An 832-nucleotide genomic window follows, 5' to 3' on the forward strand; every position below is an offset into this window, starting at 1 on the left:
GGAACCACGGCGGGGTTGGATCAAGGGTTGGACTTGATGATCTCAGAGGTCCCTTCCAACCCAACTGATTCTGTGATTCTGTGATTCTATGATTCCCACTCACCTCTTCCATCAGGGGCCGTGTTTGGGTTTATTTGGACATTTCCCCCCCCCCTAAACCCACCCCCACAAAGAGCAAAGGGATGCATTTAAGAGCCCGTGGAGCCCAAAAGCTTCGGGGTCGTTCACCTGCCCGTTCCAGGTCACTGGGGTGGGTCAGGGAGCAGGACCCTGCCCTCCCCTCCCTGTGCTCCCTGAGTGCCTTAATGGGTCTGGAGAAAGGAGCAGGGCAGGAGGAGAGAGAAAATAAAACATGTTAATGCACACACAGACACAAACAGATCAACATTCCCATTGTGAGTTGGGAATCTGAGCCCCAGTGAAAACAGGTATTGCTGAGGCTCTGACAGGACTCATGTTTCCCTGGCCAGGGGTGGGATGGAAATCTCCCTTTTTTTTTTTTTTCCTCCTTCAGCTGGAGCTGAAAAAAGAGCTGCAAGAATAACACAGGGTTAGTTTTCTCCTCAGGAGATATCATCAATTTTTTCCTCCTCTTCCAAAGCCCTTGCCCCATCCTACAAAGCCTTGTGTGGGGAGGAGGGGGAAAAAAACACCAGAAAACCACCACACACTCCCTGAAATTCTAATTCTTGGGGTTGCTACAACCAGATTTCAAAGGAGGGAAGAGCTGAATTTGCAAACTCATTTGCCAAGGGGTAGTTCAAGCACCCAAAGCACAGTGGAGGTGGAAATCCAGGGATTTTGGTTTGGCACTTGGCTGAGTGCTGTGAAA

This window comes from Neopelma chrysocephalum, unplaced genomic scaffold (assembly GCF_003984885.1).
Source record: "Neopelma chrysocephalum unplaced genomic scaffold, ASM398488v2 Primary Assembly neopelma1_232, whole genome shotgun sequence".
NCBI classification, from domain to species: Eukaryota; Metazoa; Chordata; class Aves; order Passeriformes; family Pipridae; genus Neopelma; species Neopelma chrysocephalum.